The sequence below is a fragment of the Rhinoraja longicauda genome, chromosome 18 (genome assembly GCF_053455715.1).
Source record: "Rhinoraja longicauda isolate Sanriku21f chromosome 18, sRhiLon1.1, whole genome shotgun sequence".
Taxonomy (NCBI): domain Eukaryota; kingdom Metazoa; phylum Chordata; class Chondrichthyes; order Rajiformes; family Arhynchobatidae; genus Rhinoraja; species Rhinoraja longicauda.
In genome coordinates, this window is record NC_135970.1 from 23,208,589 (window position 1) to 23,226,032 (window position 17,444).

The 17,444-nt window shown below is 42.5% G+C and overlaps 1 long non-coding RNA gene across 1 annotated transcript in view; it reads left to right on the top strand.

Moving 5' to 3' along the window:
- LOC144602099 (uncharacterized) overlaps positions 1 to 17,444 on the top strand; it is a 53,751-nt gene that overhangs the window by 30,359 nt on the left and 5,948 nt on the right. The window contains exon 2 of the long non-coding RNA XR_013548415.1: positions 17,270 to 17,408. This is a non-coding gene — a long non-coding RNA (uncharacterized LOC144602099). The remainder of the gene's footprint in view (positions 1 to 17,269; positions 17,409 to 17,444) is intronic.

Genomic DNA, 17,444 nt, shown 5'->3' on the forward strand with positions numbered 1-17,444 from the left:
GGGGTCTCAGTTTAAGAATAAGGGGTAGGCCATTTAGGACTGAGATGAGGAAAACCTTTCTCACCCAGAGAGCTGTGAATCTGTGGAATTCTCTGCCACAGAAGGCAGTGGAGGCCAATTCACTGGATGTTTTCAAGAGAGGTAGATTTAGCTCTTATGGTTAAAGGAATCAAGGGATAAGGGTAAAAAGCAAGGAATGGGGTACTGATTTTAGATGATCAGCCATGATCATATTGAATGGCGGTGTTGGCTTGAAGGGCCGAATGGCCTACTCCTGCACCTATTTTTCTATGTTTGCTATGTAACACACGGTTACAATCGATCCATTAACAGTGTATAGATACATGATAAGGGAATAACATTTAGTGCAAGGACCTTGCACTATAATCCTCAATCTTCTCAACAATCTCTTTCTCCATTTCACATTCCCTCTCTGCCCACAATCAATGCAGAGATTCTATCCCCCACGTTGATATCTTTTGTTATGGGAAATTTAATCTCCTGTTTAACAACAAGCATAAAATAATACTTTCTTTGCCTTGGGAAGTGATTGACTTGTGAGAATTAGAAGAAAGCTTTTGAAAACACCTTTTTTTTTTTGCTGTTATTTTTCAAAAACCTGGCATTTATTGACAGGCTTCCTGTCATGTCGAACCTTGCAGTAAAGTTCCAGACCACCACTACCTCACTTCCAACCCTTCACCATCTCCATCTCTCTGCCTGACCTATCCCCCCACTCCTGGTCCTCACCCATCTCATTACAGCACTTCTCATCCCCTTACGACAAAATGGCAGGAATTGTTATCAATGTGCTCTAGAGTCTCAGCTACTGAGCTGACTCAAGACAGGATTGATAGATTTTTAGATATTAAGGGCTTCAAGGGATAAGGAGTCAGTGTAGGAAAGTAATGCTGGATAAAAGATCAACTGTATTAAATAAGGGGCTTATTAGCTTTCTCTTGCTTATATTTCTTGTGCTCTTCTGTTCTAATGAAACTGAAACAGGTTCCCGGACAGGCAAAGATTTATTATTCTTCCATTTAGATATTGATTATACTATTAACTTCAACATATAATATGTATATGAAATATTGTTTCCATTTGTTTGGAAGTGTCATTTTACTTATAATATGGTTGTAAGGTATATTCTTGGAAATTGGGAATTAATTTTGAGCTGAAGATATAGTCTGATCGAAATGTGCCATCACCTTAGAGTAGAATTGTGTGAATTAAGTGTTCTGTTACGCTTGGGAAAGAATGTAAAAAAAATGCAGTCATCCCACAAATCTTCTTTAAAATGCAAGACAAAGGATTAATGGGTAAAACCTGGTCAAGTTTGCTTTTAAAATACGGAAACACGAAGCATCAGGTTTTAAGCTATTGACAAGATAAAAGATCTTTAAATCACAGCTTGGTCTTGTGATGGACCTTATGGATGTAAATTTCTTCCTCTGCCATGAAATAATTATGCATAAGGCAGAGAAGCAGTAAATAAATCTTCCAGAGAAATCAAACATCAGAGACAGGATGTTAGGCCAAATCTGGAATCTGAGGGGTAACTTTTTCACACAAAGGATGGTGGGCGCATGGAACAAGCTGCTAGAGGAGGTAGTTGAGGCTGGGACTATCCCAACATTTAAGAAACAGTAGACAGGCTCATGGATAGGACAGGTTTGCAGGAATATGGACCAAGCTCAGGCAAGTGGGACTAGTGTAGCTGGGACATGTTGGCTGGTGTGGGCAAGTTGGGCCGAAGGGCCTGTTTCCACACTGAATCACTCTTTGACTCTATGACTATAATTTGAGAGGAAAAAGTTAGTGATCATTAAGTAGAGAAAGTAAGAGATGTCAGAGGGGCTGTTCACACGGAGGGTTTTTGGAGGTTTTACCGTGTGAGTTTAAATATAAAGAAAGCTGGTGCTTAAGACAGGAAAGCATGACAATAATATTCTGCCTTATATGAAGGCCAATGTCTTAGATAGGTGGTGTCTCCATAACTAAAAGAAAAGGAAACAGATTGATCAGAAAGGCTATGTTTTGCAGATGGAAATTTTAAAAAGGAAAGTGTTAAACCCAACCCTATATCTCTACTGAACACTGGTGGAGCAGCAGTAGAGTTGCTGCCTTACAGCCCTTACAGCGCTGGAGACCCGGGTTCGATCCTGACAACGAGTGTTGGCTATATGGAGTTTGTACATGCTCCCCAAAATATTCGGTTTCCTCTCACACTCCAAAGACGTACAGGTTTGTAGGTAAATTGGCTTGGTACAAGTGTAAATTGTCCCTAGTGTGTGTAGGATAGTGTTAGTGTGTGAGAAACGCTGGTCAGTGTGGACTAGGTGGGCCGAAGGGCCTTTTTTCCGCGCTGTATCTCTTAACTAAACTAAACTAAACAGCACATGAGCAAGAATTCAAAACCCATCGTGGCAGCCAAGATATTTGGTTTAGTTTAAGATACAGTGAAGAACCTTTTTTGTGTATTATCCAATCAGATCACACCCTACATGAGCACAATCATACACAGTTAAAAGAGTGGAATGATTATAGTAGATAATTGAAGATCCTCTTCTGGAGCAGAACACACAGTCACCAGGCTCTGGTGCCAACTTGCATGTGACAAGTCTCAAGTCTCTACAAATATCAAGTCTGAATAATTATATAAATATGAAAATCTAAAATTAGCCATTGTCAGTAATGGAGTCCATCAAGCCATTGTATTCTTACATTTAAAGAAAAATGTGGTGCAGCAGTTAGTACTACTATTTCACAGGTCTGGCGACCTGGGTTTAATCCTGATCTCTGGTTTAGTATGTGTGCAGTTTGCACATTATCCTTGTAATCAGGTGTGTTTCCGCCAGGTAATGTTCCCCCAAAACACTGATTACACTGCGAGAGGCATAGCGAAAGGCGAGTGTTTGCCTACTAAAATGGCGGACGTTACGCTCCTTTGCGTACTACACTTCAGTACAGGCGATTTCAATGGAGTGGTCCATCTTGTTCCTCTAGTATCTTTGCTCCAGATTCCTCTCAACTCGAAGTGATGTGCCGAGAGGCTAATTTAACTTTCCTTTAAGTGTCTTTGAGTGCAAAGGAGCACAAATATGGGTACATGAGCACGTGAGGGAGAATAGGTTCCAAGGTTACAGGGGAATAAGAGGATTGGGACTGATGGAATACTCCACTGGGAACTGGCATAGACTTGGAGTGTAATAAGTAAGTAGGATGACATCTATCTTCCTGTTCATTCCTGACATCTGTTGAATGTGGAGCCCAGAGATAAGATGAAGCATGTACTGTCAGCAATTGCATGGAAACGTCAGCTAAATGGCAGTACGATCTTCTTCACTCTCTCCCTGATTTTGTGTTCTTAACTCCTTCAATGCAAGAACGAGGTTAATTATACTTCCACGAGATAGTAATTATTTTCTGTTAAAAAATTCCTTATGTTCTAAATTATGAATGAATCTTTCAATTTCTAATCTTATTAATATTGTCTTATATATTATTGTTAATCCTTATTATTTTGTTCCTAATGGTGCGGATGTAGTTTGATAATCAGGCAAAATTTAGTTCTGAAATTTTAAACATTTAATGACACAATAATTTTGAATTTCAGGGAATTATTGTTCTTGAAGCAGCTCGTACCCATTTTGAATGTTTCTCCCGTTTCACTGTGTAATAGGTTTAAACTTCTAGAACACACATAAAAAGTGAAACATAAAGATTATTTTATTTAATTAATCTGCAGTAAAGTTATCCATTTTAAATTCAATATTTCAGACAAATGGGCTATTACTGGGCTTTAAATAAATGGAGCAATGCAGTCTATTACTGGGATAGATTAAAGGGATCTTTAATCCCTTAAAGAGGGAATACAAAGAGTTCAGCAATGCAACAAGTAGTTTGAAAATTCCAAAGAAGCTCTCCCCTTTGGGTAACAAGAAAATCTCTGTGCTTAATGGCCTATTACTTTGACACAGCGACACCTGTTTCCAGATTCTCCAGACAGTGCAAATATTATTCCTGCATCTACTCAGTCAGGCTCTATAAGAATTCTGCATGTTCTAATGAGATTACCACTTGCTCTGTGGAATAAAGGTCCAGTCCATTTAATCTCTCCTTAGTTTAGTTTAGTTTATTGTCACGAGGTGCCGTAAAAACACTGCTCTTTTTCACTTAAAGATACCTAAAGGAAAGTTAAAATAGCCAAACAATCAGCACATCATTGGGGTGTGAGGGGAATCTGCAGAACATTATTGAATAGTACCCACTATCCTACCAGAGTAGGGAGACCTCAGGTCCTCAGATCCAAGAGGCAATGTTCATAAGTTCACAAGTTCTTAAGTCATGGCAGCAGAATTAGGCCATTCAGCCCATTGAGTCTACTCCACCATTTAGTCATAGTGGATCTATCTTTCCCTCTCAACCCCATTCTCCTGTCTTCTCCCCATTACTTTTGACAGGCTTACAAATCAAGAACCCCGCTTTAAAAATACTCAATGGCTTGGCCTTCACAGCTGTCTTTAATGTTACAATGCTCTCAAATTGCCAGCTGTGATTATGCGCTAAAGTGCCTGAAGCGAGCCTTGAAGCACAACCTCTGACTCAGCGATGAATACAGGGCTATGGTGCCAAGACTGACACTTGGACAGACATTTAATCCAATTTAGTCACGGCCAGAAATAATGCATAATAAGATTGCAATTGACAGAAGGCTGCCTTTCAGAAAACTCCATCTATTATTATGCAAAATGATTTTCACATAACTGATATTATTGTTTCATTCTTCCTGTTTCTCACACCTATACATTCAGTCTGTGTGTTTCAGTCTGACTTCTCTTCATAGATAATGGAAAGAAATAAAAACTTCTAAACTTTCAGAGGAAAGAATCAAACTGCGCTTAGCTGGTAGCCTGGAGTTCCCCTGCCTAGTTTTAATGAGATAAAAATGGCTCTGGCATCCCTTGTTGCCTTGTCACATGCAGAGATAGGTCTGGCTCTATATTATAATGACTTACCACGGGGTCCATAACATCCTCCAAAGAAGTTGATTGTTTTTAATAATGGAGGTCTGGTGCTACAGAACAAGTCAGATCTTTTTTAATTTATTCAAAAAATGCTGGAGTAACTCAGCAGGTCAGGCAGCATCTCGAGAGAGAAGGAATGGGTGACGTTTCGGGTCGAGACCCTTCTTCAGACTGATGTCGGGGGTGGGACAAAGGAAGGATATAGATCTTTTTTAATATCTGTTTAGGAAAGGTCCCAGTATTGGAATAGGTGATGAATGAGATGTAAAACACAACTGTATTTTGTGGGGTGGGTGTATGGGGAAATCACAGAAACAGTTTGTTCTACAATGACCCAAGAATGCTGCCACATTACTTTTCCGACAACTACTCCAACTTGATTTTGCAGGCTTCAATATCATAGAGTCATAATTACAGAGTCCATAGAGTCATACAGTGTACTTTAGGAGCTTCTTTGCAATTGATGACTGGTACCTGGCTGTTCAGTTACATTTAGACAATAGACAATAGACAATAGACAATAGGTGCAGGAGTAGACCATTCAGCCCTTCGAGCCAGCACCGCCATTCAATGCGATCATGGCTGACCACACTCTCAATCAGTACCCCGTTCCTGCCTTCTCCCCATACCCCCTCACTCCGCTATCCTTAAGAGCTCTATCCAGCTCTCTCTTGAAAGCATCCAACGAACTGGCCTCCACTACCTTCTGAGGCAGAGAATTCCACACCTTCACCACTCTCTGACTGAAAAAGTTCTTCCTCATCTCCGTTCTAAATGGCCTACCCCTTATTCTTAAACTGTGGCCCCTTGTTCTGGACTCCCCCAACATTGGGAACATGTTTCCTGCCTCTAATGTGTCCAATCCCCTAATTATCTTATATGTTTCAATAAGATCCCCCCTCATCCTTCTAAATTCCAGTGTATACAAGCCTAATTGCTCCAGCCTTTCAACATAGAGGGCACAATTGTAAATGGATGGGATTCTCTTCACAATTGAAGTCTATATTATTGTGTATTTCTCTTCTTTCTGAGAACTTTGATGTCACTGGCCAGGTCAGAACTAATACATGCCTAATTGCCCTCTGAGATAGTGGTGAGGAGTGGTCTTCACAAAGCCCTGGTGATGCTTGTGATGAAGATAATTTAATAATACTGATTGGTATTAATCTTCAGGGACATAAGAGTAGTAGGATTATGATGATCAGGGGTTTTAATGTCCCCAATATAGTGAGAATCACTTTAATGTGAAAGGTGTAGAGGCAGTGGAATCTCGTGTTGTGTCTCTATCCAGGAAAGCATTTTGACCAGACAGTCAATAATCATGCAAGACAAGAGGCATGAGTCGACCTAATTTCAGGGGAAAAAGATGGGCAAGTGTTTGAAGTGTCAGTGGCAGAGCATTTTAGAGTGAGTGATCACAACTCTGTGAGTTTTTAAATTATATTCGGAAAGAGGATGGTTTTGGAATGAGAGTCTTGAACTGGAGGATAAATAAGACAAGACCTGCCAAAAGTAGATTGGGAACAGTTTCATGCAGGTATATCTGACTTGTGGAACTCATTCCCAAAGTGAAATAATGTCGGTTCAGAGCAAATATGTCCCCATTATGGTGGAAAATGCACAAAGCAGGTGCAAGAAACCTTACATGTCAAGGACTAGATGAAGAAAATAAAAGCAAACATATGGCAGTTATAGGCCTTTCAGAAGTATAGGAAATACAGGGGAGTACATATAGAGGGCAAGGAGATGGTAATTGTGAACAAGGTTGAGGAATTTCCCAAACCAAAATATTCCAAAAATATATTAATGGCCAGGGGGTCAACAATTTTTTTTTTAAATCACCTATAAGAGGCCGAAATGGCAATCTGTATGGAGCCAGGGGACTTATGTGAAATCTTAAAATGTGTGCTTCTCATCTGCATAAATCCAAGGGAAGACTAATGCATTTAGAAAATTTGAGATGAGGTGCAGTGAAATTCTAGAAAGCTTTACTGTTAAAATAGAGGATGTATTAGTTGTCTTGGTGGGTCAAAAGATGGATAACTCCCAAGGAGCTGAGAGAAAATTGCTCGACCCTGGCAGAGATTTTTTAAACTTCAGTTGGTGAGATACCGGATGAATGGGCATCAACAAATGCAGCATCTTTATTCATGAAGGGCAATAAGGATAACTAGATAATTACAGGCCAGCGAGTCTAATGTCAGTGGTAGGGAAGTTAATTAAAAGTATTCTGATGGACAAGATTAATCTGCACTTGGAAAGGCAGGGATTAATGAAAAATACTTAACACAGCTTTGAAAGGGGGAGATCCTGTCTGATTAATCTTGATAGCACATTTCACAGAGGGAACAAACGTACTTATGAAAAAAGTGCATTTGATGTACAGGAGATTTGACATTATTAGAATGCACATAGAAAATAAGAACATGGAGATTATGGTACAACTTTATAAAATATTTTTTACGGTTCAACCAACATATTTGTATAGTTATGGTCATAACAGTGTAAGAAGAGCTTGATTGCACTGAAGGAGGTGCAGAGGAGATTCACCAGGATGTTTCCTGTATTTCCTGTGGAGTTGATTAATTTAGATTATTATTGTCACGTGTACCGAGATACAGTGAAAAGCTTTTGTTTGGATGCTATCCAGTCAAAGGTATTGCATGAATACAATCAGGTTATCCACAGTGCAAAGATAAAGGATAAAGGGTGCAACATTTAGTGCAAAGATTTAACATTGAAATCTGATAAAGTTTGATTAAAGATGGTTCAAAGGTACTCAATGGCTGAGATAGGAGGTCAGGACCGCACGGTGTAAATTTCTAATTTACTTCAGGAAGAGATGAGAGGATGGTTCAGTTGGCTGATAACAGCAGGGAAGAGAGATAAGATTTGGGAAGAAAGGTAACAGCTGAGAAGAAAGAGACTGGATAAATTGTGTTTATGGTCCTCGGAGCAGAGGAGGATGTTGGGGGGATTTTACGGAGGTATAAAATATTATGAATGGCATTGATGGATAAGTAATAGGAAAATATTCCCCACAGCATATGCACTAAAACTAGAAGACATGGACTTGGGTAATGATTAAGAGTTTTAAAGAGGATCGGTGGAAGAACGTTTACATTGAGAGGGTGGAAAGGATTTGGAATGCATTGCCTGAGTGGGTGGTGGATGTGGACACTTCCAGAATATTTAATAAATGTCCCCATGAGCATTTGAGTTATCAAGCCATTGAACGATGAGGGCCAAATGTTGGTAAATAGGATTTATGTAGATACTTAATGTTCAGATGGGACAAAGGGCTTGCTTTTGTGCTGAATTATTCTATGACCATATTTCTCTGATTTTATTACTTTATATCTTCTGCATTTGGCCCAGTGAAGATGAAGGAAGGACAATGTGTTTCCAAGACAAGATGTGTGTTTCAGATGGAGGTGGAGTTTGCATGCATCCTTTTCATTCTTGGTGATAGAAGTTGTGAGTTTAGAAGTAAGTACTGTGGAAGTCTTGGCAAGTTACTACTGTGCATTTCATAGATAGCCTTTTATGGTGTGTTATGCCTTTGGATTCAGTCGGGCAAGCTGTTTTATCTTGAATCTTGTTAAGATTGTTGGAGCTGACAAATGGGAAGTATTCCAACACCCTCAGAGAAAACATGGGTCACACAGCATGTGTGAGGAAAGAAGTGCAGATGCTGGTTTAAATCGAAGGTAGACGCAAAATGCTGGAGTAACTTAGCGGGACAGGCAGCATCTCTGGAGAGAAAGAATGGGTGACGTTTCGGGTCGAGACCCTTCTTCAGACTGATGAAGGGTCTCGACGCAAAACGTCACCCATTCCTTCTCTCCAGAGATGCTGCCTGTCCCGCTGAGTTACACCAGCATTTTGTTTCTACCTTCACACAGCATCTGAGCAGGTCTTTCAGCCCACCTAGTCCACTTCAACCCATCAAGCACTCATTTAAACTAATTCTACACTAATCACATTTTATTCACCCTTCATTCTCATCAGCTCCCCCCAGATTCAACCACTCATTTACACACTAGGGACAATTTGTGGTGGTCAGTTAACGTATCATTTTTGGGATGTGAGAGGAATGTGAATCACTTGGACGAAATCCGCAGGGAGAAAGTGCAGATTCAATACATACAGTAGGTCAGGAACCTTGGCCCGTTGGAGCTGCGAGGCAGCAACTCTATTACCTGTATCACTGCTTGCCACCATACTGGCTTGTGTTTTATGGTTTAAAAGGCTCTAATGAGTTTAGAGATGAGGCACTTGGCGCTGACCTGCCTGTGACTCCCGAGGATGCTATTGAAAAGCATTGCTGTTGCTAAAGTAATGGAAAGTGAATTTAGCCTGAAGATGTAATTAGCCAAATATTGACTGACCAGCTGCAAAACTATTGATCTTCAGGTTACAAAGCATTTCAATAGTGTTCGCAACAGAGTTCTCACTTGGATTAGCCAATGTAATAGGAAATTTAAAAGCTTTATAAAACAATTCCTGTGAAAATATAGGCAATTACAATGCTTCCTACTTTATTTATTATTTTCATTACTTGAAGATATTGTCTCTGATCTAATAATTCTCAGTGTTCAGCCAATAGACTGTGGCCATGAAATCTCTGTCCAACACGATTAGGTCATTTGCCACATTAGGTTTTAACTTTATCCAAGCCTCTTTTTAATCACTATACTTTTTAATTTGCTCAAACCTCGCATTCTGCACCTCCTGTATGCAATCATTACATAACATAACAACACTTTATTGTCATTCGGCACAACACCGAACGAAATTTCAGCAGTCACAAAACACAGCAAAAAGAAAAAAACACAGGACACCCGACCCCAACACAAACATCCATCACAGTGACTCCAAACACCCCCTCACTGTGATGGAGGCAACAAAACTTCCCCTCTCTTCCCCCCGCACCCACGGACAGGCAGCTCGACCCCTACCGAGGCAACCGACACGCACAGCCCCCGCAAGAGGATGGAAGGCCCCGCGGCCGAGCCGCCCCGGGCACCGAAACGTCCCACGGCCGCACCGGGCGATGTTAAGTCCAGCGGCCAAGCCGCACCGGGCACTGAAACGTCCCGCGGCCGAGCCGCACCGGGCACCGGAACGTCCTGCGGCCGAGCCGCACCGGGCGATGTTAAGTCCCGCAGCCGAGCCGCGCCGGGCACTGAAACGTCCCGCAGCCGAGCCGCACCGGGCACTGAAACGTCCCGCGGCCGAGCCGCACCGGGCGATGTTAAGTCCAGCGGCCGAGCCGTACCGGGCACTGAAACGTCCCGCGGCCGAGCCGCACCGGGCACCGAAACGTCCCGCGGCCGAGCCGCACCGGGCGATGTTAAGTCCAGCGGCCGAGCCGCACCGGGCACTGAAACGTCCCGCGGCCGAGCCGCGCTGGCGATGTTAAGTCCAGCGGCCAAGCCGCGCCGGGCACCGAAACGTCCCGCGGCCGAGCCGCACTGGGCGATGTTAAGTCCAGCGGCCGAGCCGCACCGGGCACTGAAACGTCCCACGGCCGAGCCGCGCTGGCGATGTTAAGTCCCGCAGCCGAGCCGCGCCGGCGATGGAAGGCCCCACGGGCGAGCTGCGCCCCGGGGAAGAGACCTAATAAAATAAAGGTTTTCCCCGCCCCACCCCACCCCCACAGCCCACACCCACACCCCACCTCCCCACCACACATACACAGCCAAAAACAGAAACAAAAACCATCCCAACACCGACACAAACAAAAAAAAAGAAAAAAAGACAAACAGACTGCCAGAGAGCCGCAGCCGTTAGGCGCAGCCAACTCCTCCTTATTCAGCAAGTGTTACAATATTACAATCAGGTTCCTCAGTGGTTTGAAGTATACATCTAATCTAAAATTTCCATTGAAGAAAGGTTCATCAACTAACTTGTTTTGAATAAATAATTTAATTGCCTTGCCAAATCCTTAAAATATAGCTGTAGATGGAGAAATTATGCTAGGGCCAATCCTCAGTTCAGAATGGATTATTTTCACTCTATATTAAATTTTTGATTCCAAAGTTCTTCTTAAAGTTTGTTGTAATGTAGTTATTTCATTCAGGATGCAATCAAATCACATCACAAACTGATTGGATTTTTCTACAAATGTTATATTTAAAATTATATTCTATCGTTTTTTTTTTCCTCTGCCGTGATTTCTCAGAGAAGCATCTCTATTATTAGTAATATTGAGATGATAAAGCCAGTTTATGGTCAGAAAATAATGGAATTCTAGTTGATCTTTTTTGCCAAATCACCCGTATTTTAGGAAATGCTTGTTGCAATTCAAAATATTTTTTTTTTGTTGCTGAATTTGGTTGAAGTTGGACGTTAATGGGTTCAATTCAAATTCACAAGGGAAATAAACAGGGTTTGCAAATATAAATTATCTGCTTGTTAAGACTGAAGTTCAACCTTGGAATAGGCACAAATTGGATGGCAATAGATAGCCTTTCCATTGTACATCCCATCTGATTATCACAATTCCAATGTTACAAGCCATTTTATGGCCTCAATTACTGTGGGTAGTATAAAAGACACATTGTGAAAAAATGAAATCATGATGCAGCTCTATAGCACTTTGGTTAGGCTGCATTTGGAGTATTGTGTGTAGTTCCAGTCACCCCATTACAGGAAGGATGCAAAGGGTTTGGAAAGGATGCAGAGGAGGTTTACCAAAATGATGCCTGGTTTCAGGGGGTATTAGCTACAGGGGGAGGTTGGACAAACCTGGATTGTTTTCTCTGGAACACTGGAGGTAGCGGGGAGACCCAATAGAAATATATGAAGTAATGAGAGGCATAGATAGTGTAAACAGTCAGAACATTATTCCCAGGATGGAAAAATCAGATATAAGAGAGCATAGCTTTAAGGTGAGAGGGGCAAAGTTTAAAGGAGGTGCTCGGGGGTACTTGTTTTACACAGAGGGTGTTGAGTGCCTGGAACACGCTGTTGGCAATGGAGGTTAAGACAGATATGATAGTGGCATTTAAGAGACTTTTGGATAGGTGTATACGGGTATGCAGGGAATGGATTATGTGCAGGTAGACAATAGACAATAGACAATAGGTGCAGGAGGAGGCCATTCGGCCATTCAATGTGATCATGGCTGATCATTCTCAATCAGTACCCCGTTCCTGCCTTCTCCCCATACCCCCTGACTCCGCTATCCTTAAGAGCTCTATCTAGCTCTCTCTTGAATGCATTCAGAGAATTGGCCCCCACTGCCTTCTGAGGCAGAGAATTCCACAGATTCACAACTCTCTGACTGAAAAAGTTTGTCCTCATTTCAGTTCTAAATGGCCTACCCCTTATTCTTAAACTGTGGTAGATAAGAGGTGGCATCATGTTCGGCACAAATTTTATGGGCAGAAGGGCCTGTTCCTGTGCTGTACTGTACTAAGTACAATGTTCTATAATAGTCTGGCAATCCAATGATTATTCATATTCATAACTCGTCGATAACTGCTCATTACTTGACGTCAATTACTCATTGCCAGATATGACTGGTGAAGAAGAAGGAGTGGTCAAATCAGCTAAAAGTAACACCGCAGTTAGTAATCTATCTATATATTACAAAACTCTCATCTTGTTTGTCTCATGTGCGTTTCTTGTGCGCTTATTTGTTCCGTTTGTGTGTGTGGTTTCCACCCGCACACACACGATAGCACGACGATTTTAGGACCACATTACCCACCTTTGTCCTGGGGACACTTTCATCCAAGTTTCATTCAAATTGGTCTTATATTTTTTAAGTTAGAGAGATTTTAAAGTTAAAAAATTACCTTATTAAATCAACCTTGCCATGTTCAGCGTGTGATGTCCCAATGGGACCCTCCCGAGTGACGGCCAATGAGGGATGCGCAGTTGGGTCCCGTTCATCTAATACTTACGTGTCAATTTAAAGTACTTACTTACGTGCGTGGAACAAATGGGAGGAGGAGGGGGGGTGGGGGGAGAGGGGAAGGGTGGGGGTGGGGGGGAAGAATGTGGGGGAGTGGGGGTGGGGAGAGGGGGGAGTGGGGGTGTGGAGGGTGGGCAGTGGGGGTGGTGGTGAGAGAGAGGGGGGAGTGGGGGGGAGGGGGAGTAGGGGGGGAGGGGGGAGGGGAGGGGGAGTGGGGGAGGAGAGGATGCTAAACCAATGCAGGAAAGGGGTTGAGTTCAATGCTCTGGCTGTAGCGCTGGTGGCACGGTGCCAAGGTGAGTTGCACCCTCTCCTCTTTCCTGTCCCCCCTCGCCCACCCACGACCCAGGGGACACTACCCGCCAGCAACGGGCTTCGTCAGTTGCGGAGGGTTGCCGGGCCCGCAGGATCGTCAGTTGGGGGAGGGTTGCCCCAGGAGAGGCCTGCAGGAGAGATTTGGACCTAATGAGTCCACCCCCAGTCTGGTCTGTAATAAATATAAGGAACAGTAACAAAATGAATCATGCAGGATAAAACTGCAGAAAAAGTTAGAAAATTAGTTCAGATCAAACAATGAATGACTGAAGTGAATACTGTTGCAAATTAATTATTTTTATCATTACTCAGAAATGAGCTTCTTTATCCTGAGTATCTGATCCATATTTCAAGGGGCTGCTATTGTTACATGAGCTGTTAGGCCTTTGGTCGATTATATGAAAAGCACTGAGATTCAACTGCCATGAATTTTAGAAGCTAGAAATGTTTGAAGGAGCAACAACCCCATTGAAAATGCTGAGATACAATCGGCAAATCTGTGATTATCAAAATAAAATGTGGCTTTACCTGCGTTACTTCGACATGTGAGAAACAAAGGCAATTCAAATCATTTGGAAATCATAGGTGAATTGAACAAATAGATGAAGAAATATCTATATACTAAAACTCTTGTTTGTTTGTTTGTTTGTTTGTTCCTGAACTACAGCCAAAACGGTACATGATAGTGCCACAATTTTAGGTCCACCTTACTCACCGTCGTCCCTTTGGTGCTGATGGAAGAAGTTTCATTGAAATCGGTGTTATATGTTAAAAGTTATTCACATTTTCAAGTTTAGATCTATCTCCTAGGGGGGGGGAGGGAGGGAAGGGGAGGGAGGGAGGGGGGAGGGAAGGGGAGGGGGGGGAGGGAGGGAAGGGGAGGGAGGGAGGGGGGAGGGAAGGGGAGGGTGGGGAGAGGAAGGAGGATAATGGGGGTTGAGGGGGAGGGGAGGGGGAGGGAAGGTGGTGGGAGGGGAGGGGGAAAGGGAGGAGGAGGGTGGGAGAGGATGCTGCACCAATGCAGGAGAGGTTTGGGCCCAACAGGTCCACTTGGTCTAGTTGAAAATAAATATCTACTGTGAGTAAGAATTGTGCAGTGTGATCCATGCAAAAAGGTGGTAGAGAGAAATCAACTGAAGTAAGTAAAAATTTAATTCAGCAGATTAAAAGATGCATCTGAAGGGAGAATAAAAGTGTCAATAGGAAAAATTAGTGATCAGTTAAAATAGAGGGGAACATCTGTAAGGGGTTTTCTGTGCCGAGCTTTCGCCCGACCTAAGATCCCCGTGCCTTGCTCTGGTCCCTCGACCAGACCTCGCACACTGGTTCCCCGTGAGTGGTTCGACCCACTCACCCCCTACGGTTCTAGACACTGGACTTAGATGCAGGAGCATTGATAGTGCAGAAAAAAACCTCAACCAGACCAGATTTGAAGACCAGGGTTTAAATGGAAAAGGCTTTTATTGAGCGCTTGGGACTATTGTCCATGAATACTTATACAGTTCTATAAGACATATCTATAAGACAAATACCGAATTACATGAATACTTTTGACTATGAATCATAAAACGCACAGTTCTACAAGACATATACATGAATACCTTTTACTCTGAATTCTAAAACGCACAGTTCTACAAGACATATACACGATTGTAAGATGGGGAACGTACGACACATCGCAAAATTGACCAACACATATTCCTTTACACACCCACGTTTATTCAAACCACTCTCCCCTCTACACTAAACTATGTCCAGGATATGCAGGATCGGGGTACATGCTCACCATGGGGCTATTACTGGGGTTACTGGCTGTTCGTGCTGCTTCTCCGCTGCTTTCCATGAGGGTCGTGCTTGTCCCCTGAGTTTCTTCCTTCCGTTTCTTGCGTTCCTTGCAGGTTTTCTTGCAGTATTTCTTCTCGAGTTGCGTGCCGGCTCCTCTCTCTTGCACTTCGCTTCTTCTTGCCTGTCTTTTCTTCCTCCTACATCCGTTTGACTTCAGTTTAAAACCCAAAAGTCGTGGCCAGTTATACTATTCTGGCCCGTCCTATCTCCCGCCTATGTATTGAGTTTTCCCTCTGATCTGTGCTTATGTCCGGGGGTACCGGGGATGGCCAGACGGTGTTAATTGGTATTTCGTTGCGAGGTGATGGGTTTAACTGGTTTCCCATCACCTACCAGGTAGTTTTCTATGGGCTATTGTGCCCCCTTAACGAGATTAACTGTGTAGGTCGGCTTGGGGCATTGTGAGTATGCTGATGTCAGCGCCCCAGTGTCTGGACTTCGACCTGGTTTCGCAGGTTTCTGCATGGCCAATACCCATCCATTGTTCTGGCCGTGGCTTTGCAGAAACCTAGAGACTGGGCTGTAAGGTTTTTACTTTTGTGGCTGGTCACGAGGTCCTGCGGCCATCTTAGGACCCACGGATTGTGACATCCCTTGGTAAACTGACCGCAGCCTTTCTCCGCTATCAGCCCCAGTCTCCCGTTTAAAATGTCCAAACTGCAGCTCTTTGGTTAGGTGTTGCTTGCAGAATGAGGGAAAACTTCTCAAATCTTACACATCAAGGATTTGAGGCTTTTGGGGAAAATTACTATCAATATCCAGAGAAATCTATCAGTCACAAATACCCTTCAAAATTTTGTTCAGGATATAATTGAACAAAACAGTTGGTCTCTGATTTCTATCACCATGTTACTGGTGGGTATGATATCGTCAGAATTAATTGTCCAATTATTCACATTAGATCAGACTATTGGGGCTAATTACAGTGTGCTTGGAGCGCCAGCAACTATAACTTTGGTTAATCATTTAAAAAGGCTTCCCATGGTTGGCTGGTCCAGAAAAGCACTTGAAACTCTCAGCAGAAGTTTAATAAGCAATGAACAAATCTATTCAAAACTTTGGTTATGCTAAATACTAACTGAAAAATGAATCAAAATATTTCCAGATAATTTGAAACTGAAAGTGCTGGGATAACTCAGCAGGTCAGGCAGCATCTCTGGAAAACATGGATGGACGATGTTTCGTGTTGGGGCCCTTCTTCAAAAGGATCTGAAGAAGGGTCCTGACCTGAAGCTTTGCCTATCCATGATCTCCAGAGATGCTGCCTGACATATTGAGTTACTCCAGCACTTTGTACTTTTTTTTAGTAAACCAGCATCTGCACTTCCTTCTGTCTTCTAATTGGATAATTATTTCCTTTAGCCAAACTGTAAAACATTTACTTAAACCGTAAGCAGATCCTTTGTTGTTCTTGGGAGCGTAAATAAGTTATAACGTGAGTAGGAGACTGGGGCTTAAAAATAATATTGTGCTGTTTTAATAGTCGTGTTATGATGTGGAACATGATTAACCAGGGAACATATCAGTCTTTCCCAATATTGCTGGCACCCAGAATTACTCACGCACCTTATGCAGTAATTTGAACTCTTAGGTGTCTCAGTTGTAAGATGTAAGGAACAGGACAGGGAAGGACAAGATAAAATCGAGGTATTTGAAGATGAGTTTGGTGGAGCAGGAGCAGGTAGAAACAATTGGTCTGCCAGGGCATTATAAGGCGGGTGTGTGTGGAGCGGAGATTGCCTGAAGCAGAAGCAAAGCCTTGTTTCATGAAAGGCAAACCTAACCCCACCCATGAAGCAACAAGAAAATACTTTTACAGTCGGCTGATCCACACAACCAAGCTTAGCCAATGGTTGAATTTGGCAAGGATTGTGACTGCCTTGGGATTTCCCCAATGCTTATAAAATTCTAAAAAAAAACAGCCAAATACTATTCAATTTCATAGAAAGATTTTTAAAAAACATGTTAAACTACATGAAAGTGAAACATAAAGACACATAAAACACATGCAATAAAAAAAGCATTCTGCGTGAACTGAATTTTTGTGAAAAAAAAAACAAAAACAAAAGATTCTTCCCAGGCCAGTGATATTGAATGTGCAATTTTACAGTGGTTGTGTGTTGTGTTCTAATTTTGAAATCTGGTTCTGTTGTAGGAATGATTAATGAAACGGCTGTGAGGGAGCTCTCCTGTCGTGAGTGCAGTTGTGGTTCCTGCATAGAGATATATTCCTGCACATCGTTACTGTGGGATTGCAGCAAGTCCACCACTGAACTCCAGGTGGACAACTGCAGGTGAAGAGCAGCAAACAACCTTGAACTTTCTTTATA